General features: G+C 42.2%; 1 long non-coding RNA gene across 1 annotated transcript in view; it reads right to left on the reverse strand.

Moving 5' to 3' along the window:
• The window catches only part of LOC142360611 (uncharacterized), a 91,843-nt gene extending 79,353 nt beyond the window's left edge, over window positions 1–12,490 (reverse strand). The window contains exon 1 of the long non-coding RNA XR_012763249.1: window positions 12,193–12,490. This is a non-coding gene — a long non-coding RNA (uncharacterized LOC142360611). The remainder of the gene's footprint in view (window positions 1–12,192) is intronic.
• Window positions 12,491–25,606: the final 13,116 nt, after the last annotated feature.

A 25,606-nucleotide genomic window follows, 5' to 3' on the forward strand; every position in this document is an offset into this window, starting at 1 on the left:
AAACTCCAGCAATTAGTCCCCTAATCATATCAATGCAGCCAACAAAAATGCATAATCCAGTAAAGAACAGAGAAATTAGCACTTTTTTAAGAGCAAGAGTTCTGTTTCACTAAACAAATTTTTCCAAGGTAGCAATGTTGTATCCATATCTGGATTGAGCGTTGGAAGAATGTTCACGTGCTTTCTTTAGCTTCATTTTAGACATCTTTAATGAAGAATAGAATTCAAATAATTATAATTATCCTTCAGGAATAAGAAAGTTTGCATGTAACATAGTAAATTCCATTAAACTTTTAATACCTTTTGAATGTGTTATTAGCTACATGATTCAAAGGCTGAAAAGAAAAAGTGAAAAAGCCAGTTGTATTTTTACCACATTTATGTATGATCACTAGCTGTAACCCAAGGTTTTTTTATAATATTGGATACTCTTTTAATTTGTCTTTCAGCCATGAAAATATAATTAATTGTTTGTACTTCTTTCCACAGCTGTGATAGGAATGCATGACTGTTGTCACTTCAGTCTTTCGAATGTTTCCACGTCCCTAGCAACAAGAAGATACTGAGGTTGTGGTGTTTCATTCAGTAGAACAGTGTCACACGTTTGTTAATTCCTGATCATTGAATCTGTTCTTTACACATGCAGAATGTTTGAGGTTGGATGGGGCCTTAGGAGGTCACCTAGTGTCCAAGCAGAGTCACCTAGAGTTGGTTGCCCAGGACTACGTGCAGACAGCTTTTGCATATTTCCAAGGTGGGAGATTCCACAGGTCTCTGAGCAACCTGTGCCGGTACTCAGTCCAAAATTACATACAGGTTTCTTCAATGATTTTTGATACACATACATGTCTCTTTTTTTACATAACAAATTGATCCTCAGAAGACCAAGAGGAAATGGGACATATTATTCAAGAGATCCCAGATTCTCAAAGGTACTGGGGGAACTCACATGGCATTCCTCTCATCTAGCCTCAGACACCAACACCTAAACTACTCTTCAGGACATGAATCACCTTCTTCCAGTTTTTCTCCAGAGGAAAAGTGATGATCAATTCACTTAATCTGAAGCCTGCAGCTCAGACGTCTACACTTGAGACAATCACCGAAAGTATCCATTATAGTCAAAGTAAGGAAATCAGCATTTTTGAATGTGAAAGCCATTTGATAGGTTTAAAAGAAATGCAAAATGTTTATGATTAGCACTTCTTAATGAAATAATGTTTGTAGTATGACTGCTTATCCATCACTAGTAATTAAATGGAATACATACAGAAGATCTATGAAAGTTTTCGTAAACTAGATTGATTTGCTCATTTAAAACCTAGATGGGTGTTGGTAGCACTGAACAGAAAAAGAAAAAATATTTAAAAGCCATGTTTGCCTTCCTACAGTTAGAGCCAAACAAGTTTAAACCCCTTTCTTCTGTCCCATCTTTCCTCATCTTTCACCTTTTCTGTTTGTCTTCTACTCCACTTTTGTTTTTCTTGAAGAGCTCCCTTGGGACTTCTTCCAGTATCTTTCTGATGCATAGTATTCAATGATTCCTCTTTTTTTTCCCTCCCTCCAACCCATTATGCAATACTGTCTCTGCTCCACAGCCTCTAGATTCAATATAATGGAATTATTGCACAGTGTTATGTACAGTAAATGATGATGTCTGAGCTTACTTGGTGGACACAAGGAAAATAAGTTATTTGCAATAGAAACCAATTTATAAAAAATCAAACCTTGGTCAGATATTAAAAATCTAGGACAGACCTTCAACCAGAGTAAACGACCATAATTCCATTGTCTTCAATTTACTGATGTACCCTGGAGTAACTGCTTATTACTTTCTGCTTTGGAAGTAAATATGTTGTGGTGATTTGCTGGAGCCAATGTCTGTGAACAGATTTTAAGAGGTGGAGAGAATGAATTGGATAGAGAACCCCTGCCCCTTTACCCTCACAGTGAGGAAAGACCTTCTGCTTTGCAAATAGCATCTTGAATAACACCAGCCATGCCAGGTTTGTATGAGTGGGAAGACACATATCACTCTAAGGGAATCAAAGAGAACATCAGGAGGCAGCCTAAATGGCAGTGTATTTACTTCAGCACTATTCATATATTCACACCAGCTGAGGATCTGGCTCCTGAAGCTCCCTTTCAGTCCAAGAAAGCAAAGTGCCTCATCACAGAGCAACAAACTGCTCACAGTTGGTGCCATTCAAGATGTAGTTTGCAAAAGCAGAAGTACTTTGAAAATACTTGGAAAAAAGAAAGGGCGGTGGTTTCATATCCAGTTCATTGAAATACTCTCTTCCCAGATTCAGGTGAATCACCAAAGCACTATAAGATTTACTGCCAGTTCATAAACTACTGAAGAAGCAAAAACCTGAATAGTTACTCATTATTATGTTCAAAAATTAATAACTTTTTTTGTTAACATTTATACAGTGTCATAAAAATTGTAGAGAGTGGTTTGTGGATATGAGATTTTCTTGTTTTCATAATTCAGGAAACTCCCTTTCTCAAGCAGGCAGCCACCCACCCAAATAAATGTATAAATTCAAAAGAGGCAGATCCTGTCAAGGTGGATGTAGTTTAACAGTGCAGAAAATATGCTTTGTTATAGAAAAACAATTCTCTAGCAAGGTATATGAAGAAGTAAAGTAATGATACTGGATTTCCATGTATTTCTTTGTCAGGAATTGATTTAATTTACAAGCTAAGGCCAAAAAAATGCTTACAGAAGTAACATAATTCAATTACTTGCTGTTTAAATTATGCTGTTTATTATTTTTTAGGATGAGTGAATTTCTTTTGCCTCATTTTCTGTGCACTCTTAAGCATCATGGGGCTAACTCCTGCTGCAGAGGAGACTTTGAGACAGGTTAGATTTTGGAGAGATGGCACTTAACACGGGGTGACTACCCAGTAATATTGTCTAACTGCAGTTTTTCTGGCTCAAAGAGCAGCTATGTTTAAGTAACAGCCCACCTCTATACCACCTCTGCATGCCATGCATATATGGAAGAGGAAAATACGCAGAACAGGAAAGCAGCCTGGCTGTGGTAAGCCCAGATTTCTGCAGTCCTCTCCTTTCATAGCAGGCCAGCACAGTAGCAGTCAGCAAAGAGCTGCAATATGAGCTGCTGTGATCTGTGCCAGGAAACATTTCTGAACAGCAAAATGCAGAAAGTCACCGAGGCAGGTGGCCTGATACTTGTAGCAGTCTGCAGTGGACGACTGTTTGGTTACACTGAGAAACCTACATTTGCTTGAATCCCTCACCTTCTAGGACATCTATGTATGAGAATTTGCGCTTGATTTCTATCTAGTCCTTGGAAAACAGTCTCATCTCCCTTTTTTGTTTAAGAAAGAAAAAAAAAGATAAATTGCATAAAGGACATTGGAGAAACACAGAGAAAGACAAAGGCAGAGAGCTCAGAGAAACCAGCTGATATTGAGAGAAGGCAGTATGCTAAGATCAGCATTCATTTGCTTAGGAAACTTGGTTGTGCATCCTTCTTGTAAGAGATCTGCGCTCTGTTCCTGGCAAAAGCTTCTCTGCAATCAGGAGAAATCCTAACTCACAATGAAGATGACAGAGCTGAAAATAGGCATCTGTTTGAGCTGATCATATTTAACTTTTTCTAAGGTAAATTAACACTCAGCTTAGTAAACTCATTTTCTAAATCACCATCTCTCAAATGAGGGGCTGGGGGGATGGAAAGAGGAGTAAAATTTTCCCCAAAATGGAGAGAGTAGTAATTGATCTGTGTTAGACACAGCGCAAGCTACAACCTTTCTGTACAACTGTTTCTCTGGCACCTCTCCTGCCATTGGCAGGTCCAGCTACAGGCATGAGTGGTCCAAAAGATTGCTCAAAAGCCCGTGTTCATGGTATTCTGAGCTTGACCCATCACCCTTCTTCTCCACCATACCACATACCGTCTTCTGCAAGCAATTTTGTTCAACCCATTTCCCCCCGGGTCTGCTCTCATACAACTGCAGGCAAATTTGTATTATGCTAGCCTGCAGGCAAGAAATTTCTGCACAGTACATGGAAGCTGTTGCTATTTCAGCAAGCAGGTTGGAGATCCAAAGTCTTCCCTGGTCTAGGCTATGTCAGGGTCTGCTTGTGCATGGCAGTGAGGGTTCAAATAGCAGACTTAAAAGAAGGGGAACAAGAGGGAGATGGGGGAGTGGGGCAGCCTTATGGGACTGGCTGTACGAAATTGAGACTGGTTAGTTGGTTTTTAGGTACGCCATCTTGGGCTCAGACTCTGCACTTCACCTTGAGCCTAAATTTTGCGTGTCACCACTATCGTTATGATCTGTGCTCCACACTGGAATCACCAGTCTGGATACACTTTCAAAAGCCACAGGTAGACATGCTTTCTGCATGGCCAAGACCTGTTCTTTATCAGCTGTGAACGGTGGAAATAGAAATGATTAAATAGCATGCACTTATCTCTGCAGCCAAAATAACACTCCACTGCTTGTGCAGAACCCATACATTCACTCTTTAAGGTATCAGCACAAATATGAAAGATTAAAACTTTCCATGTTCCTTGTTGTCATATGTTCAAAGGATAAAAATCTAGACTGAATCAATCATCTTCTATATAACCCAAGTATTAGTTGGAGTGAGACTAATTAGTTGCCTGCCTTTGATGAAAAATGAGAAACGAGATATCCTCCTCCTCTCTTTTTTAAAGTGAAAGATTTACTGCTCAATTTTAATGGCATTTTAAATGTTTCTTCTCTTTTAATCTGTGGTACTAATTTAATACAAATACCTCTGCAGCAGAAAAGCTCTCTGCAAACTGATTCCGATACATAAAGTGAAGCAAGATCATTTTTCAATAAATTGTAGGAGTCAACAGTAAGCTGAAGATGGTACTTTTGCTGCTCAGCTCAATTAATAAATTTGGACTATGGATTTAAAAGGTCAATAGCTGATGTAAACTCTAATAAATTATATTATAATTAGTATCTCTGACTATAAAACTTCCATTCCAATCTGTCTTCAAAGCAAACAAACTAATCTACATCCTAATTTGGTGTGCTGACCCAATAAAGCAACGCTGATTACCACACAGTAATGAATATGTGTATCATGAATAGTTTCAGTGGTTTAAAAGAGCTGTGCTATATGTAAACTATATATTAATGGCAAAGGGCCTTTCTAGAAACAATTTCTTAAGTTCTGCTGAATGTAAAAAAAAAAATCTACTCTTTCTAGTTCGGAGATTTGATGAATGATACTCACTCTTCTCACTGTCCATAGTATTATCAGGGTTAGTATAATCACCATGTATTAAAAGTACAAAACACATGTTATGGAAGTATTCTTCTTTGCTAGAAGTTGATTTGAATCAACTCAAAATTTGAATCAATCAAAATTTGAAGTTGATTTGCTCAACCTTCTGAAAACTTTTCTATCAGGGAAATAAATATGCATCAGTTCTCCGTCAGATCTTGCTGGATTTGGGAGGTTCTAACATAGCTAGTAGTTAGTTGGTACATATATTTTATCAGTTAATGGAATGAAAAATTCAAGAGTAAAAGCTTAACAAAAGTTTCATGAATTACCTCAAGTCTCCTGAGGCTTATGGAGAACAATTCTTATCTTTCACATCATGATTTAGTGAACTGCACCAGTTCCATGCATTTGTAGCGCACTACAATTTAACTTCGGAATCCAAAAGGAGGATTGTTATTTTGGATAACAATGTGATAGATACAGAATTTTATCAGTAAAAATTTACCAGGATCCAAATACACCCTCACTACCTTAGCCTGAATGCTGATTTTCTATTGAGGAATTCACTTTTCCTTAGTAATATGTCCAAAGTTCATCAGCCCCATGGGGAAAAGTTTTCCTTACATACTTTTATATCTACAAGCAACAAAAATAATATCCTTCCCCAATTTGTGTCTTTTAGTATTATAAGTTTAGATTTTGTATAAAAGTGAGATTTTCCTTATGCATGACATTATTTAATTGGAAAGTTTTATGATGTTACATATGAGAAGAAAATACTGCACATTAAAAAAGACTTTTAAAATAAAAAATTCTTTATGATGCTCTATTGGACCCTTGTGCATATAATATATTATTAAGGATTAACAATAAAAATTCTTTGCATGACAGTTTTGTCCATAATATCCATACTGTAATTTCTCAAATACTCTACCTAGTATATATTACTACTTAGGGAAATACAGCAATGTTGAACTATCTCAGGGAGTGTGATTTCAATGGAAGTGTACAGATCTGTTTTAGCTCTATATCTGGATCTAGATTGTTTTCACGAAGTCTAAGCATCAGCCAATTCGTAATCAACGATCTAGCTGCTGCTGAGCCACCCTAGAATATTTTTGAAGGTTTTGCAATACACTAACCTAGTAAAGTTTTGATTTAGTAACCTATTTCATAAGCGAAGTTAATTTTGAAGTTTCTATGTGAAGCAACGTGACAAAACATAAATGAAATAAATAGATAAATTTGGCATTGGGAGTGCCTTATTCTGCTACTGTTACTAGCTTTGGCTGGTTTTGTTCCCGCAAGTAAATCACTTAATTTTCTGTGTCTTATTTCCCCATCTTCAGATCAAAGACGACAGAATATACCTCATAAAATGTGCAGGAAATTTGCAACTGACTCCTTCCTTACACACTCAGCAGCCAGGCCAATGTTTCGACATATGGAGATCATGTGACAGACAGGATCCATAAATCTTCCATCTACTGGACCAGAAGTCTGGAGTCAGAAGTAAGTATTGTTTTGCCCTGGAAGTATTTTGCAGCTAGAACATACCACCATACTCAGACTGCAAGAAACAACTCTCCTGCCTATCACCCTGACTATCTCCTGTCATAGGCTCCAGCCTCCCCTTTCTCTGTGTGCCCAAATCCCCTGCTTGCGTTCTTCATGAAGTGCCTTTCCAAATGGGAAAGAGCTGGCATTGAGGGGAGGGAAAGGGAAGCCAGAGGCAGAGGTTCCCAACTTCGAAGACTGCTCGTGCTAAGGGAACTTGAAGACACTGGTATACACATTATGGTTCTCCTGTGAGTCTTGCTTGCCTCTCCTCCTTTGTTGTGTTTTTTTCTGACAGCTATACAACAAAAGACGCTTTCAAGTTCAAACACTTTTTTTTAAACACAAAAACATCCAGATGTTGCAACAGGAAATGGAGGGACGATAAGCCTTGGAATAAACCAGCTTATCGATTGTTGAGAAAAAAAGCTTTGTATGATTAGCTATTTACTTGGAAAGAAAAAAGAAAGTAATTTTGATATATCCCTACAGTGCAAATCCAACACAAATTCATCACAAACCAAAGATCTTTGAAATGCAAGTTATACTAAAGTCCAAAAGAATCCCCGATCATGAGATGATTAATGATGAGATAATTACACTTAACAGAGTTTTGTTTACGGCTTTGATATAGAAGAGATCCACGAATGTCAAGCACTTGCCATCTTGCTGAAATCAAAGATGTAAGTAAAGCCCTCAAGTAATAAATTACATGCTTTTCCTAAAATCTAAAGAGATGATTGTTACATCTGTATATTTTTCCATGTGAGAATGTACTCTCATGGAAATTTCCACCACCACCCTCTCTTTTACAAACTATTAATTCCAGTGCAAGTGCATACAAACTTATGTTTACCCCTTCGTAACCCACCGTGTACCGTTGAAACTGACAACAAATCCTTCTTTTCCCGAGAAAAAACGCACGTACAGTTCTGCATGGTGATCCAGCAAAGTGACGTGCTCAGGAGCTGTTGAAATATTACCCCCGTAAATAACCACTGAATGACAGAGATCCAGACTGTGGTCCTCGCCTCCACGCCGAATCCTGCCCTGCTCTGTTGGGACTCCAGCTAAGACGCAACTTGCCGAAAGGTGAGTCAGAGCTAGATTTATGGCTTAATTTACATGCAATCATTTTAAGAAAGGACAAATAAATTCTCAGAAGTATCGGACGGTCTCAGAGCTCATCGGGTGCTTTTTAAATGTTAGCTGGGAGACTGACTAAAGTAAACCAGAGGGCTGTGGTCAAGCAGAGAGATTCAGAGAAAATGTTACACCTGAGTGGGCCTGCAAATACAGGAGCAGAGATGAAAAGAAACCCAGTTTGAAAAGTCTGTGATTGGTAACAGAAATCAAGCAACTTCAATTAGACTTGCCCCCAAGGAGATGTCTGAAGCTGCAATATGGGTACAAATTGTATTGCATTGAGAAAATACAGAAACTGCCTCTTTCAGAAACACAAAATCTACTTTGAACAGACAATAGGCCTACTAGCATATCAAGTGGAACAAATTAAAACTGTCAACATCACAGCAACTGTTTTAAATTGGTAACTTAGCATGACCCTAAAGCGGAATAGAAATTAGATGTTCTGATAGTGTTCAGAAAAGTGAAGGCAGCAATCGGCAGCCTGCCCTAGCACAGCAGTTATAACATGCAGAGCCCTTCTACAAAGTGTTGACTCACCCACACAAAACACAACTGCAGAAAATTTTTAAGTCACGCAATAGTCTCCAACAGAATAATCACTCAAGGACAAGATGGCATTATCAGTGACTAATCATAGGAGGAGTGAGTTATCACTAGTCATCTAAAGAATTGGTCATGTTGATTGTGAAAAATTGGAATCAATATATAATCTCTACTGTATTGCAATACATAATCGATAAGAGCGTGAAGGATTTGCTAACACGCATTCGCCACTGCTGTCTTCCTAATGCTGCTGTTTGGTTAAAAAAAAGTGTATGTATATATATGCAAATTCAAGAAAAGTAAGCACCTGTTCCTGCATACTTTTTTAAACTCAACTAATTGGCATATTGAAAAATTTGAAAAATAAGTTAGAAAATCCTTGTTCCCAAAATATGCCCCACGTGCACAGCAACCGGTCATAATCCACAAAATATAAGATCCCACAAGCATTTAGGAATCAAAATGTTAAGCAATGTGGTACCTGACCTTTAGGTACCCCAATGCAGGACAGTTACACCCACAAAAAACAGTATATCAAGCACAGAGCAGCCTAAAGGGGAGTCCTGAAGAGAGGGCTTGCGTTGAATTAGTGCCCCAGCACTACCAGGCATTACATTCTTCCATTTGCAATTTGCAACCTGGAAACTTCTTAGACCCTTTTCCTTCTGCTCCCAAAACAAAACAAACAAAAAACAAATGAACAAAAAAGAGAGCAGGATTTACTGCTTTCTTTCGAGGTACTGTTATTTAAAGGGGGAAGTGTCTAACACAAAGACTCCTCTCTGCAAACACCAACTCAGGATGCAGGAGGAAGAGGCAGACGCAGATGGATGAAAGCCTGTCCCAGAAGCAACCTGACCCTGTGACAACTGAGGTGCTACCAGGTATCTTTAATGTTCTATACTAGGTATTCAGCAAATGTAAATGGTGAGGATTAGACAGAAGCTAAGTGAGAGTTTGAGGATCAAGGGTTTGGTCTTAGGTGTTTTCATTCAGTCTAAATCCCCCATCAGACACCGTGGCCTTTATCTAGTCTTTGAATGAACAGCTTTCGGATGGCCTACGAAAGCCCCCTCATTCGGTCAAAGTCAAGAAAAACAAAGTCTGGGACTGCAGCTCATTTAATGCCTGCCTGATAAACGTAATAATGTGGTATTATGCTGAACTGATATCCTTGACTGGTTGCTTGCTGGCTGGCCCACAGTGTGCTGGAACTGCAGTCTCTGACCTTTCAGGGGTGAAAGTTGCTCCACGGCGTTGACATTTACCCAGGCTTTGGGAGTTTCTGTCTCCTAGTACAGTGACTGCTTTATGAGAGTTCCTGGCATATTCCACAGGGAAAAAAAAAAAAAAAATCAGGGAGGGCAGTGTAAAAAGGACTGCAGCAGCCTAGGTTACAGGAGTAAGAAGAGAATGTAGGTAATCTAGACATGTAGGCTATTACCTCCAGGGAGTGGCAGCTCACCAAAACCCCGTTAATTTTACAGCTGTGACTTCAACTGTGTGGATGTTATTGCACAGATGAGCAGTGGCTATTCCCTGCTAGGTCTGTCCTAGTTTCACGTGATTCTATTGCTACCTCTGAACTTCTGTTTGTTGGTGTCCCTGGCTGCAGATGTTGCTTCCTGCTCTTCCACTAGATTAATTTCTGTTAGTTTGTCTGCAACAATTATCTGTAGATTACAAAACCTGAAATTTTTGAAGTATATTCAGAAAACTGCAAAATATACAAGGCTCCGACCAAAAGCCCCTGTAATATAATAGATAATACTTATCACTAAAAAGCAGGCAGCAGAGCAGGCAGGCAGCTTTAACATGCACATGTGATGATACTACATCACACTGTGAAAACTGTAGAGAGGATGCTGTTGCACTGACGGATAATTTTGTCAGAAACTGCTTTTCAGTTACCCTTTTTTACCCAGATGAATAGTCTTTTGATAGCATTAAAAGCATTTTCTTGGACCTAGATTTTACAATTAAAGCAAAATTAGTGTCCATGCTAGTATGATAAAAGAGAATGTAAAACAGAAACAAAAGCAAACCAAGGGAAAGTATATTGCCTTAGCTTGTCTCTGGAGTTCAGGATGACTTACAGCATTTTACTGAATTAAAAAGGCCAGCAGCAATGGAAAGATTATTCAGGGTGGGGTAATTTTCTATCAGGGCAGAAAAAATGTAGCAGTTCCCATGTGAACTGCAACCCTACAGCCCGAGTAAGGAAGGAAAGGAAAAAAAGCCTGGCAGGGACTCATTATGACACTGGCATTACATGGCTGCCACAACAGCCGTTCAGGACAACTCACAGCAGCAGTTAGAATATTGTAACTTATGCCACCGGTCTGGTCTGATACACAGCTGGCCCAGGGTCGTGGTAACGGCATCCAAAGTAATTTATAGCATTTGTACACCTCCCCCGAGTTACACTGTGTGCCTCGCGGCTGCAGTGAATAATTTGGATCATTAACTTTAGAGTCATTTAACTTATGCTTGCATTATGACTGTTGCCTGATGGCGTCCTACTCCTCTATCTTTTCTTAGGTTGCCATGACAAACTAAAAATCTTGATGCAATGAGAGGTTAGTAAATCAGATGAGTTCCATGAGAATTTAGGGGATAGTAGCTCTGCCTCCAATATCTTACCAGATAATCTTTTTCATGGCCACTTGACAGTGGCAACAGTTATGACTTCTGCATACTGCCTCATTAACATTTCTAGGATTCAGCACTCCGCAAAGATGCTGCTGTTCTTTGATTCATGAACACTGCAGCACTGCACAGAGGCTACACATGGCCAAATCTTTGTTAACCCATATTTAGGCACCTGTGTACAAGACTTGCTTTTCGTCCTTATTGGGAACATTTAGTGCATCCCTTCGGCATCATGACAGTATTTCTATTCATACTGTAATAAGAAATCAGCTCCCGTTACTCCTCTTTGTCTTCAACCTTAAGCTAAAAGAACACTTCTTTCACAAAGTTGTAAATGATCATTTTATATGTTGGTAAATTGTTTCTTTACCTGTGAATGTGAGTCATACTGGTTGATTTATGCATCTTTTTAATCAGCACATCCAGGATTAGGTGCATCCTAGACCTTAGTTTTCCCCTCTAAAGAGTGAATACTGGAGATCTGCCTTAATGTGAGTTCAGTTCAGACTAATCTTCATTTTTATGAAAGGACATCTAGAATATTTTCTTTTATTCAAAATGTATGAAAAATAAGGGCTCGTATTTCTCCTGTCAGGAGCAAAGATATCATAAGACAATTAGGCTAATAATCATATAAAAATCTGTTTTACAGTAGCACAAGCACAAGCTGCAACAATGAAAAGGACAGCACATTTGATCAGATAAAGAAGCTTATTTATAAGTTTATGGATAAAGATAACAGTTCTGTCATTAGAATCATACATGTCATTATTGTATGTTGCAGTAAGTAGACTCTTATGTGAAGAAGATCAAGAAGGCTTCCTGCACAGATCAGCACATTGCTGTGCTTGGAAATCAGACTCCTGTAAAAAAAAAGGTTCAGGTTTGGTTTTAAGCAGGTTCTTTTCTGACGAATCTTGCTACTTACACCATTTTAATTACAGGTGAAGGTGCAATTCGTCTCACTGTGTTCATACATAATTAACTATGAGCTAAATGCCTTCAGGTTTATGATAAAATTATAACCCAGGTATGCTCACCTCCTATCCAGGGGGGGTTTCATGTAGCCTGTCAGAAAAAATAATCCAGCATACAGCTGCTTGCAGCATCCCTCTCTCTTCAGGCAGTTCAGCAGCAACCAAGGAGTAGGAGTTAAGTCTAACACACTGATTTGTTTCTGTCACATCATGAGGGAAGGATCACAAGGAAAACCGGTTATGAGGAGCAGGTTGTGATTGTAACAAGGACAGTTCATGTGGCCTGAGGAGAGCTTTCCCCATCCCACGATACCTCCAAGGAAAGAGGCTGCATAGCAGATAGTTCTCCAGCTTGCTCCAGTGTCAGCAGCCCGCTCCTGGGTGCTTTGCTCTGAGTGCATCTGGGGAGGCCACACTTGTGAATGACGTGTGTTCTGGTTTGGCTGCAGCCAGCAACAAAAGCGCCACGCAGCTGCCCCTCCCCCCACCGAAGTGCGGAGGAGAATGGAAAGAAACAGGTAGAAACCGAAGGGTCAGGATAAGGGCAGTTTAACAGCAAACAGAGGGAACTGTAACAACAACGATACAGATGAGGAGAAAACCCATCACAAACCGCACGACCCAGAGAGCCGTTCTCCTGGACCAAACCGCCGCTGTGTCCTCCCAAGCCGCGAGTGAGTTCCCCCCGCCCAGCCTTCCCCCCCACCGGAATCCAGCATGACGGCACATGGTATGGAACACCCTGCTCTGTTTGGCTCTGGAGTCCGGTGAAAATTGACCCTGTCCTGGCCAAACCCAGGACATTATCCACCCCTTATTCCATACCATCTACGTCGTGCCCAGGTCCCCCATTGTCCAGTTGATCACCACCACTTCTCCTGTCTCCAGATATCATTCCCTTAGTCTATGGATCATCACTCTAAAGTGTCCATTGAGTTCATTTAATCCATGACTTCGGGCTCCATCTGTCGTAATGGTCTTCCGTGGCAGGAGAGGTGATGTGTGGTGATGGGCAGTAACTTGCTGCATCCGGAGCTCATGGCTGATGTATCTGGTGCGGCCTGTGCCCACAGTCTGCAGGAGATGTTGATCTTGATGAAGTTGCTGGGTGTCAGTTGTTGAAAACCAGATCCAGTCCCATCATCGCTGTGCTCTGCTAGGTTTTCATCAAAAAGTCCATCCTTCTTTAATCTGGACGATTCTTACTATGCTACTACTGGTATAACGTATAACATTTATAACAGTGATAACAGACAGTGACAGGGTTATTTAACAATTAACTTTATACAATTTATTTATGGACTATTCTCCCCCAAAATCAAATCCCCATGAGGTACACATCGGACTTCCCCATCCTTCCGCATTACCCACCAGGTACACCCAGGTCCTTGAGCAAAAGCAATCCCGCAGACAGGCTTGCCTTTGCCCGAGGCAGGACTAACCCAAACTGTCTTCCCTAACATGTTCCGCATGTGCACTACAGGGACTTCATCCCCTTCTATGGGGCGCTGAGGTTTTGACTGGGCAAGACCAGCCCGGTTGGTGGATCCTCTGGTGTTAACCAACCAGGTGGCCTTTGCTAAATGAGTACCCCAATTTTTGAAAGTTCCACCCCCCATTGCCCTCAAAGTGGTTTTTAGCAGCCCATTGTAACGTTCGATCTTTCCAGAGGCTGGTGCGTGGTAGGGGATGTGATACACCCACTCGATGCCGTGTTCTTTGACCCAGGTGTCTACGAGGCTGTTGCGAAAGTGGGTCCCATTGTCCGACTCAATTCTTTCGGGAGTGCCATGTCACCACAGGACTTGTTTTTCCAGGCCCAGGATGGTATTCCGGGCGGTGGCATGGAGCACAGGGTAGGTTCCCAGCCATCCGGTGGTGGCCTGCACCATTGTGAGCACATAGCGCTTGCCTTGGCGGGTTTGTTGCAGTGTGATGTAGTCAATCTGCCAAGCCTCCCCATATTTATATTTTAGCCATCGTCCTCCATACCACTGAGGCTTTACCCACTTGGCTTGTTTGATTGCAGCGCATGTTTCACATTCATGGATAACCTGTGCGATGGTGTCCATGGCCAAGTCCACCCCTCGGTCACAAGCCCATCGGTATGTCGTGTCTCTTCCTTAGTGGCCTGAGGTGTCATGGGCCCACCGAGCTATAAACAGTTCACCCTTATGTTGCCAGTCCAGATCCACCTGAGTCACTTCAGTCTTAGCAACCTGATCCACCTGGTGGTTGTTTTGATGTTCCTCAGTGGCCCGACTCTTAGGGACGTGGGTGTCCATGTGACGGACTTTTACAACCAACTGCTCCAGACGGGCAGCAATATCTTGCCACAATGGGCCAGCCCAGATAGGTTTGCCTCTGCGCTGCCAGTTGTTCTTCTTCCATTGCTTCAGCCACCCCCACAAGGCATTGACCACCATCCAAGAGTCGGTGTAAAGATAGAGCACTGGCCACTTCTGTCGACTGGCAATGTCTAAAGCCAGCTGGATGGCTTTCACCTCTGCAAACTGGCTGGACTCACCTTCTCCCTCGGCAGTTTCCGCGACTTGTCGTGTAGGGCTCCATACAGCAGCCTTCCACCTCCGCTGCTTCCCCACAATGCGACAGGACCCATCCGTGAACAGAGCATACTGTTTCTTATCTTCTGACAGCTGATTATACCCTGGGGCCCCTTCAGTACGTGTCACCTCCTCCTCTGGCGACGCTCCAAAATCTTTGCTTTCTGGCCAGTCCACGATAACCTCCAGAATTCCTGGGCAACAGGGGTTTCCCATTCGGGCGCGCTGGGTGATCAGCATGACCCACTTACTCCACGTAGCATCACTGGCATGATGTGTGGAGGGGACCCTCTCTTCGAACATCCAGCCCAGGACCGGCAATCGTGGTGCTAGGAGGAGCTGTGCTTCGGTGCCGATCACTTCTGAAACAGCTCAAGCACCTTCATATGCTGCCAGAATCTCTTTTTCAGTGGGAGTATAGCGGGCCTCGGATCCTTTGTATCCCTGGCTCCAAAATCCCAGGGGTCGACCTCGAGTCTCCCCTGGTGCTTTCTGCCAGAGACTCCAGGTGGGGCCATTCTCCCCAGCTGCGGTGTAGAGCACGTTTTTAACATCTTGCCCTGACCGGACTGGACCAAGGGCTACAGCACGAAATATCTCCCGTTTAATCTGTTCAAATGCCTGTTGTTGCTCAGGGCCCCATTCAAAATCATTCTTCTTCCGGGTCACGTGGTACAGAGGACTTACAATCTGGCTGTAATTTGGGATGTGCATCCTCCAAAAACCCACAACACCCAGGAAGGCCTGTGCTTCGTTTTTGCTGGTTGGTGGGGACATAGCTGCTATTTTGTTGATGACATCCATTGGGATTTGACGGCGCCCATCCCGCCATTTTATTCCCAAAAACTGGATCTCTTGCGCAGGTCCCTTGACTTTATTTCGCTTAATGGCCAAACTGGCTTTAAGAAGGATCTGAACTATTTTCTCCCCTTTCTCAAAAACATCCTCCGCTGTTTCACCCCATACAATGATGTCATCGATGTACTGCAGATGTTCTGGAGCTTCACCCTTTTCCAGGGCAGTCTGGATTAGTCCATGGCAAATGGTGGGACTGTGTTTCCACCCCTGGGGCAGTCGATTTCAGGTGTACTGGATGCCCCTCCAGTTGAAAGCAAACCGTGTCCTGCACTCCGCTGCCAAAGGATGGAGAAGAATGCATTAGCGATGTCAATTGTAGCATACCACTTGGCTGCCTTTGACTCCAGCTGATATTGAAGTTCTAGCATGTCTGGCACGGCAGCACTTAGAGGTGGTGTAACTTCATTCAGGCCACGGTAGTCTATTGTCAGTCTCCACTCTCCAGTAATTTTCTCACTGGCCATATGGGACTATTAAAGGGTGAGCGAGTTTTGCTGATCACTCCTTGACTCTCCAGCTGGCGGATCAGCTGATGAATGGGGAGAAGGGAGACTCGGTTAGTACGATACTGTCGCTGGTGCACCGTTGTGGTTGCGATTGGCACATGTTGTTCTTCAACCCTCAGCAGCCCCACAACGGAAGGATCCTCCAAGAGACCAGTCAAAATGGACAACTGTTTAATTTCTTCCATCTCCAAAGCAGCTATGTCAAAAGCCCACCGATACCCCTTTGGGTCCTTTAAATACGCTCTCCTAAGATAGTCTATACCAAGGATGCACGGAGCCTCGGGGCCAGTTACAATGGTGTGCTTCTGCCACTCCTTCCCAGTGAGGCTCACTTCAGCCTCCAGTACACTCAGCTCTTGGGACCCCCCTGTCACTCCAGAAATACAAATGGACTCTGGCCCATTGAACTCTGATGGCATTAAAGTACACTGTACACCAGTATCCACTAGAGCTTTATACTCTTGTGGATCTGACGTGCCAGGCCACCGAATCCACACCGACCAATAAACCCGGTTGTCCCTTTCCTCCACGTGGCGGGAGGCAGGGCCCCTCTAATCCTGGTCAGAGAATTTGCTGCTCACCTGCTGTAAAAATGACTTGGAGGTCCCCTCCAGAGGATCGGAATCAAGATCAAACTGCCTGCCTGGTCTGGAGAGCTGACTGCTGGAAACTGGAGCGGCATTTTTCCTATCAGAATCCCCTTTGGTGATTGTTTTACCTCGCAGCTCACGCACTCGTGCCTCTGGACTTGAGGTGGGTTTTCCATCCCACTTCCTCATGTCCTCTCTGTGGTCAGGCAGGTAAAACCACAGGGTGCCCCGGGGTGTACAGCCTCTGTATTCTCTCTCCTGAGCAGAGGAACGCTTGCCCCTAACAGCTGAGATGATGGCCTATGCAGGTGGGGAGTAGGACATGCTCTCTTCGAGTCACTGGACCTTCTGGGACAATTTCTCCACGGTCGAAACGAGGGAGGAAGAGAGGCTTTCTTCATATTGCCGGAGTCGGACAGCCACCTCATCCACTGTTGGTGCCTCTTTACCTTTCCAGTTTACAATTGCCAGTGAGTTGGCATATGAGGATGGTGCGCTCGACACAAACTTCCTCCACGTAGACACTGTGCACTGGACTTCATCTGGGTCTGTGGGTAACTGGTCATCATCTGGTTCATAGTAAACCAGCTCCCGCACAGCTAATTCCCTCAAGTACTGAATACCCCTCTCCATATTGGTCCACTTGCCAGGATAGCATACAAAATCATCACTGAAGCGGTACCTCTCCCTCACATCTGACAGAAGTCTCCTCCAGAGGCTGAGGACTTGTTCCTTTTTCCCAATGGCCTTGTCAATGCCCCCATCCCTGGCCAGGGATCCCAGCTGCTTGGCTTCCTTGCCCTCTAATTCCAAGCTCCTGGCCCCGTTATCCCAGCACTGCAGCAGCCAGGTGACAGTGTGCTCACCTGGGTGGTGGCTGAAATCTTTCCGCATGTCTCACAGCTCACTGAAGGACAGGGACCGGGTGATTATCTCTGTCTCTGTCTCCCGCGATTACCCTGGCTCATTGTCATCCCTCCTGGAGCGATCTGCTCTCTTTGCGTCTTTCTTTAGTTTTACAGGGGCGACTGCTACCTGCACAGGTTGGTCATTGGGCTCAGCCGCGATGCCTGCTGCTGGAGCTGGGGCTGGAGCTGGAGCTGCAGCAACTGCCATGCCCGCCGGGGGAGCCGGGAGAATGCCAGTGGCTGCAGCAGCCGTGGTGCCGGTCGGGGGGGCTGTGACTGCCTGCTGGGCTGGAGGGGCTGCAGGCCAGCTGGGGGGGCAGTGCCAGTCGCAGTGCCTGCTGCTTCGTTTCCCCTCCCCGTTCCCCTTTAGGGCACTGAATCAGGTTGAACACGGCTCGGTAGGCATGGCCAGACCCCAGCACGTTGCGTTGATTTGTGTCTCTCTAGAGTTCCCAGGGTGGCAGCACACTTTTTGCAGATATTTTACTAGATTGTCCGGATTCTGTACTTGTTCAGGGGTGAGTTTAAAACACACCGGGAGTGCCCACTGCCCTAGACACCTGCCCATGCTGTCCCACACACCCAGCCACTCACAGCTATCCAGCCCCGGGGCAGGTCTCTGCATGATGTTCTTAACTACTTGTTTAACCCTAAACAAGACCCAAAACCCATTCAGGAGGCAGAACAATAGGAGAGTGCTACCCTGAGCATCCCACGGATACTCGAAATTCTCAAAAGCCATTAGGACCAACCTGAGGGAGAGAGGAGGGGGTGACAGAGTGGGGGAAGGTATCCCCTTCAGTTTTCCCCACAGATTGGGTTTGATTATTAACAAATTCTAAGACATAGGATCCGAGGTACGGAAATAACTGCAGTGTCACATGCAAATGCAAGTCTAATTTCATACACAGTGATTTTATCATGTCATAAGTCGATATCGTACTGTAGAGCAAAATCATCATCCTGATCCTTTTTCCAGTGATAATGAACATCATGGCAGTGAACACATGCTGCAAATAAGGATTCTAAAACCACAGCCATCTGATCAAAGTCAGCAACATTTTTTACCGGCGACTATTTAACTAACACAATAAATGTGTATAACAAAATTTAACAAAATCTAGGAAAATTGTTTTAACACACACTGCTCAGCCCTGCCGTTATCCCCACCCCACGCTTCGGTGCCAATTTAATGTTATGGTTTGGCTGCAGCCGGCAACAAAAGCGCCACGCGGCCGCCCCTCCCCCTGCCGGAGTGTGGAGGAGAATGGAAAGAAACAGGTAGAAACCGAAGGGTCAGGATAAGGGCAGTTTAACAGAACAGCAAACAAAGGGAACAGTAACAACAGTGATACAGATGAGGAGAAAACCCAACACAAACCGCACGACCCAGAGAGCCATTCTCCCGGACCAAACCACCGCTGTGCCCTCCCAAACCGCGAGTGAGTTCCCCTTGCCCAGCTCCCCCCCCCCACCGGAATCCAGCATGATGGCACATGGTATGGAATACCCTGCTCTGTTTGGCCAGGTGGGGTCAGCCTGCCCAGCTGTGCCCCTTTCCTGGAGTCCGGTGAAAATTTACCCTGTCCTGGCCAAACCCAGGACAATGTGGTTAGACTGGACAGAATAAGCCCAGTTCTGCTGGGAAGCATTAAATACACTTGACTTTTTTCCTCCCAAAGAGGAAGTTCTATTTGCTGCCTTCTCATTTTTCTAACCTTTTCTAGTTCATGTTCTCGAGCTTCTCTGCACCACCACCAGATTAGAAATTCATTCTTTTGTTTTGAATCAAAACTAAGATACTCACGTCAGTCTAGGATTGCAAGTCAAAATTATGACGTGGTGCAGTAGAAATTGGAGCCATTGACAACATTACTTCTCATTGATGGACCTGGGGATTTTTTGTACAACATCTAGCACCATTCAGCCATGTTTTTTAACAGAAATTTGCATGTTATTGTAATAAAAATAAAGAAAACTTATATTTTTAGTATGATTGTTGGGCAGCTTTTTTGTATCACAAACATCAATTGAAAGATAAACCATCCTGCTACTGAATTGCAAAACGATTTAATGTGACACACTACTGTAAACTCTCTTATTCTCATCAGCCTTTTTCATTATCAAGGGAGTGCAATATCAAATTACTTTAACTTGTTGACTCACAAGAAAACACAAAGAGCTCACAAATTAAGATTCTCTTGCAAGAATGTTTTAGTGCCAGGATTAAAAGTGAATGACTAGTTGATTGATAAGCAGAATTAGCATGGGTGAATAAAGTCCTTGGTGCCCAAAACTTCCCAGTGCCCAAGAACATGTCATCTAGTATGACCCTACTCATTTCAATAATATGACAAGCCTGTGACTCAAAATTTCAGCCTGATGATATACAAGGAGTTGCACACAACTCGAGATCATTAATGATCTCCATCTCTGAATGCAAAGACAGCAGTGTCTTGTCACATATCTTTTGCACTAGAAAGAGCTTCATCTCTCCTCCCCTTCATCTCTCCTAAGAGAGAAGATGTCTCACAGAAACATTGAGTTGAACTTCCCCTTTTGGTTACTTCTCATTGTTATTGAGTTGCACACCCTTCGTGAAGACAGTTATTTATTCTTTTGTTCAAGACCTTGTCCTTAAATCCATGAGCCAAAACAAGAACTAAGGTTTCACCTATCACCAGATTATATTGGACTACATCAATTGTTTTACAGATTTTTAAGGCAGGAAGAAAATAATTGAGAAGCCTGAACAAAAAAATCCACAAACTAATTTGACCAGCAATTGTTAAATAACTCGTGATTTAACAAACATGTAACTACTCAGAAAGACCCTCTCTGAAGAGCTTATCCCTCTAGATAAGGATACCCCTGAGAGAAACTGACATTTATGGTGGATCAGTCACTGTGTAGAATTCTTTCATTTTTTCCTTTATTTTCTTCTTTACATTTTAACAGATAGAACAAGCTACAATATATCTATTTTTATTAGGTTGTGTTGTCAGAGCTTCCTACATTCCCACTTGTAAATTTTGATCCAGCTCACGACTTTAGTTTTTCAAGAAAGTCTCACTTACCCATGCTATTTCTTTCATGTTATTTTTTGTCTCAAGTGCACTACCTTTTCTCTGATACCCTGTCCCCAGCATTTTGTTTCTCTGGGAACAGTTTAAACAGTGGTCTGTTAAAGCATTTCACTATGAAATGTACTTCCAGTAAATGATAGCTAAGAAGTTGCCATTATGGGTTGAATAGGAATATTGCAGCAGCTGTTATCAAGCTTCTCAAATGTGATTCAGACAGTGTAAGAGTTTATGCACTCAATAAAATCCTTGTAAAAACAGGATGTGATACCCATGTCCCATAGGGAATTAGCACCAAAATAAAACTGAAAAAGGAAAATAAAGGTACATGAAGCAGCTTCCATTTGTCTTCCAAATTAGGTGTAGGTTCATCACCGAAGCATTTATTATTATTCAGGAAAATAAAGAAATCTTACACAACAGGGCTTAAAAATCAGAAAATGGCAGTTAAAATATACAAATCTGTTTTCTGCAAACGCAGTGCTGCAACTCTTCACATAGTAGCTCATGGCCACAGTGGCAAGGCAATTAAAACAAAAGAAAACTTTGAAAACAAAGTACTTCTACAGGTGAAAAAAATATGTGCTAGATTCTTGGGAGTTGTTTTGTACCGTGCTGGAAGAGTAAGAGACTCATAAATGTTAAGGTTATAGCCACAGTGAGTCACTGGAGCTGGGTACAGAGAACAAGGGACACATCAGTGAAACCACAGTGAGGCCACACCTGGAGTACTGTGTTCTGTTTTGGGCCCCTCACTACAGGAAGGACATTGAGGTGCTGGAGCATGTCCGGAGAAGGGCAATGAGGCTGGTGAGGGGTCTGGAGAAAAAGTCTTATGAGGAGCGACTGAGATGGGATTGTTTAGTCTGGAGAAGAGAAGGCTGAGGGGGCACCTTATTGCTCTCTACAGCTACCTGAAAAGAGGTTGTAGTGAGGCAGGTGTTGGTGTCTTCTCTCAGATAACTAGTGATAGGATGAGAGGCAATGGCCTCAAGTTGTGTCAGGGGAGGATTAGATTAGATATGAGAAAAAATTTCTTTACAGAATGAGTGGTCAGATATTGGACGAGGCTGCCCAGGGAAGTGGTGGAGTCACCATCGCTGGAGGTGTTTAAACAACATGTAGATGTGGCACTTCGGGATATGGTTTAGTAGGCATGGTGGTGTTGGGTGGATAGTTGGACTCAATGATCTTAGCAGTCTTTTCCAACCTATGATTCTATGATTCTATGAATTCCCTACCAGAATCCCCTCAGAAAGTGTTACACTTCTCGTCATGAAGAACATATTCAGATGACTCTGCGTATTAAACTTAGCAGGTCTGGTGCTGTACAGAGATCCTGAGAAGGGGACAGGCTTAACTACCAGAAAGTTTCATATTGAGATTTTGCAAGTCTGTCTTGAGGATCCAGTCACACACTTTCATTTATTTACTTAGAATCATGTAGGTGGGTCCCTTAGTGAGCTTGGTAGTCTTCACACATAGAAGATGAGAGCTTTGCAGGGATGTATCTGTCATAACTAAAAGAACAACTGCTACATTCTTCTGACTAGCTTGAACCTTCTTACGCAGCTCAATCACACACCTCTGCTTCTGATGCCAATGTCTTAGTCACCTAACACTTTCAGCAAACTGAAATTCTGACACTCCTACTGCAAATATCCTCATATAGCCATGACTATACCCACTATCAATCTCTTGCTTAGCTTTCAAGCTTGTTTGAATGTTTAACTTCTCTTTCTTCCCTGCATACTCTGGTTGGTCTTATTGCTGAGTCTTACTTTAGTATCTCAGAGTTGGTACCTTTCCATATCACTCTAGCTTGTGGTCTGACATGGTCTTCCCCAGTTACAACAGCATCTTTGCCTCAGTCTCTCACCAGTGTCTCTCTTCCTGTCAATCTGTCCTACTGCTTAGATCTTTCGATTCTCCTGAATTTCAGCCCTGTCACTCCACTGACCTGCCATGCTTTGCTCTCTTAGTATGTCCATGGTGCCCCTTCACCTCGCCTCTCTGGGCTCCCTGTGGTCCCAGGCTTCCCACAACCATCTGTCCTCACCTGCTCTGCACCATCATCAGCCAACTCCCTCTTCCCACCCTGCCTGAATCCCACAGGGAAGAAGGAGGAAGAAAAGAGATGCTCTTCGCTGCAGCATCTAGTTAGGAGGAGAGCAGACACTGCCTCTGGCATCCCAAAGGAGTCATCTCAGGGAGAGGGCAAGCTGCTGTCAGCTGGAGCTTGACCTGTGCATGCAGATTTATTCAGAGACTTTTACCTCTAGGAAAACTCTACTCGTGCAAACTACAATTTACCAACTTGACCAAATTTAGACAGGTTTTCAAGAACACAACAAGAAGAAATTTTCTTCTGCAGATCCCTTTCCCTGCTCCTCTCCATTCAGTCTGAGGACAAATTTCAAGGCCATGTCCCAAACGTCTGGGAGATTGAATGGAAAGAGCTTTGAGAGGGCATTAGTCTTCATAAAATGGTCAATAAACACATTTTGTGCATACTATATTATATTAACATATAACATGTGCATGTATGTGCATGTATTACATATATGCATATGTGCAATGTGCTTCACATAATTCGTCTTGACTTCAGTCATAGGAACAGCTGATATATTTTCAAAGAAATTGCCATTTTCCTCCCAAAATAAAATAATATTAAGAGAAAAACATTCTGAGGTAGAGATCAGCCATTAAGAATTTAAGAAAAAAAATATAATAGTCAAACAGATATGCAACTGTAAACCAGATTTTTAAAATGGAATTGTTTTCATATTTACCATCTTCAGTCAATGGGAATGAAGATTTCAAAGAGAAATAGGCTTATGTTTATTGACATAAATAGATCAATGAAAGAGAAATTTTCTCTTGCACAATGTTGCTACTTAAAATCACTTCAAAAAATGTTAAGTTCATCAAACTTGGCTTTTAGTGTGCATTTTATTGCATTACAGGTAGGATTAGGATGGCAATATTCAAATAATGAGTGAAAGTATTATTATTAGTTAGCACAAATACTGTACATACTGTATGCTTATGTGTTTGTGCGGTTCCATGTGTGTTTTCTATCTTTTCTCCTTAATAAAATCAGCTCATTTAGTGGAAAATAAAAGTGGAGAATTGCGTGAAAGTGCTTTTTAAAAAGGAAGATGTTTTAAATTAACACAAAGAACCAGCAACAATAAAAATAACAGAGGTTTTTGTGTATTTTTTTCTTAAAACATATGTATTGCCTGTGTGTATATTACAATAACACCATAGATAATTGTCCACAAGGAACTGAAAGAAGAGATTTAATTGTCATTTTTACTACTTTTTTTCCCTTTATCTTGATTCAGTCAATGAATATAGGCCAGCCAATTAGTATTCTGTTTGTCTGTGTTTCTAGTCAATTCTAGTTTCTTTGGCACAAACCCAGTTTTGCAGTATCTGAGATGAAAACACCACAAAGACCTGTTTATCTGTTGACCCAAAATACCTGAACGCACTGGCAATGTTCAGAGAATGAGAATTCTACCAGTGGTCTTAGATCTTTCAAACTTTGTAGAAACATTGTGACGAAACACATATTTTAGGTGTATTTGAGATGAACTGAATCAGAGTTTCTTCAGTGCTGCTTTAGACTTAGTTTTCATTTCCAGTACCACTTTGATTAGGAATTTGAAATTAAAATATTCTGCATGTGAATTTTCTATTTGACGCTGTTTATTGACAGTAGCTTGCCCTGAATGTTAATAGCACAGAGATGTTTAGGACATGAGTGATCCCACTCCCTCTCTATCCCATCTCTCCATCTCCTTAAAAGGGGAATGGAGAAGTGCAAGGATTATGTGCATTAAATAGTGTAGGCGACTGAGTATAAGGAAAGAATTAGGCCATGTTCTGTAAAAATTAGAAAATTAAGTTAGTCCTCGGTGCATTTCAATGCAGTAATTTTGGTTTTTTGCTAATTTTTTGTACTACTCTTGGGAGAATGAATGGCCTAATTCAAGCCTCTGGAAATCCCTTGGTACCTCCCTTGAATTTAGTGACTCCACTTCCTACCATCCTTGAAGGAAATGAGTTATATTATGCTTTTCTTCACCCTCTAGCAGATCCATGGGGTTCTCTGCACTTATCCTGCATTTTCAGGCACCTGTGCAAGTATGGGAACAGGTCCATTGTGATAACTGATGGCTATCATTTCTGATTCAACAAAGAAGGAGATGGTCAAGGAAGAACTGAATACGTGACAGCACAAAGCACTTGAAAGAATAAATAAATTGAATAGGAAGTCAAATGAATCTTGGGAGTGTTTGAAAAAACTTTTAAAGTTTAGGTGTGAGCTCAATGTAGGTGAATCCAAGTCAAGAATGCAATAAGAATCAAAGCCCTCCATTAAGTATATGCCTTTTTTTATTGGCAATGAAACGATGTGGTCTTCCTATCCTTTATATTCCATTTTTTCAGTTATCTAGCCTCAGAGAACTCCTGCTTAAAGGGAGTAAATACAAAGCAATGTCCATGTGCCGAGATTTTTGCTGTGCCAAATTATTTTTATACACTATGTAGAAAAAAGGATCACAATATAAAATTAGAATAATTCCAAAGAAAATGTTGGGAACAAATGTTCTTCCTACAGCCAGCACTTACCAGTTCCTCTGCATCTCTGAATAGATCCTCAGGAATTGAGAGCCTTCAAAGAAATGGCTAGAGATGTATAGGTGCAGAAGGCAGTTTTTCTACATTTGCACTTTCATATCAGATGTTTGTGAAACTGAGGAATAGTTAAAAAACCATGATGTAACAATCAGAACATCAAAATACAAGATCATCTGAAAGAACGAACACGAATAAAAGCAAGCTGCCAACCCTGAAATTCTTGTGGAGCATCTGTAATTACAGCCTGAGGCCTCAGGAGGAGACTTGCGAGCACAGTTACTGCAAAGTCATTGGCCCATGGCATTTTCGATTAAA

The sequence above is a fragment of the Opisthocomus hoazin genome, chromosome 2, assembly GCF_030867145.1.
Source record: "Opisthocomus hoazin isolate bOpiHoa1 chromosome 2, bOpiHoa1.hap1, whole genome shotgun sequence".
Taxonomy (NCBI): domain Eukaryota; kingdom Metazoa; phylum Chordata; class Aves; order Opisthocomiformes; family Opisthocomidae; genus Opisthocomus; species Opisthocomus hoazin.